Below are 907 nucleotides of genomic sequence, written 5' to 3' on the forward strand. Positions count from 1 at the left end.
AACTTTTTTCCATTTGATGATTTTTTCAAATGCGATGAACTTTTTCCAAATTCGATAAACTTTTTTCAAATTTGATGAACTTTTTCCTAATTCAATGAATTTTTTTTCAAATTCGATGAACTTTTTTGCAAATTTGATGAACTTTTTCAAATGCGATGAACTTTTTTCCATTTGATGATTTTTTCAAATGCGATCAACTTTTTCCAAATTCGATGAACTTTTTTCAAATTTGATGAACTTTTTCCTAATTCAATGAATTTTTTTCAAATTCGATGAACTTTTTAAAATGTGATGAAGTTTTTTTTCAATTTTGATTAAAGTTTTTCAAATTCGATGAACTTTTTAAAATGTGATGAAGTTTTTTTTCAATTTTGATTAAAGTTTTTCAAATTCGATGAACCTTTTTCCAATTCGATGAACTTTTTTCAAATTTGATGAACTTTTTTTTTAAAAATCGATGATTTTTTTTAGAAGTGATGAACTTTTTTTAAGGTTCGGTGAACTTTTTCTAATTCTGATGAACTTTTCTCAAATTCGATGAAATTTTATTATAATCGATGAACTTTTCTCTAATTCGATGAACCTTTTTTCAGATTCAATGAACTTTCTTCAATTTTGATGAACTTAAAAAACCAATTAACTTTCATTCCTTTTTCTTAAAAAGGTTTTCCTTTAATTTTTTTAGAGAAGTGCACATATTGAGCAAAAAAAAAAGAAATGTTTGTTTGAACAGGATCATCAAGCTAGCATACTTTTTTCCTATGTAATAAAGACATAGCATACTTTCTTTTGTACATAGAATTCTGTTATTTCTACTCTCAGTTTATCTTTCATGCAGAATTTACTACATAATCCTGCGTTACCAAAACTTACTGTATGGGTGAAAAAAATAATTCAATGATATATT

This window comes from Triticum dicoccoides, chromosome 7B (genome assembly GCF_002162155.2).
Source record: "Triticum dicoccoides isolate Atlit2015 ecotype Zavitan chromosome 7B, WEW_v2.0, whole genome shotgun sequence".
Taxonomy (NCBI): Eukaryota; Viridiplantae; Streptophyta; class Magnoliopsida; order Poales; family Poaceae; genus Triticum; species Triticum dicoccoides.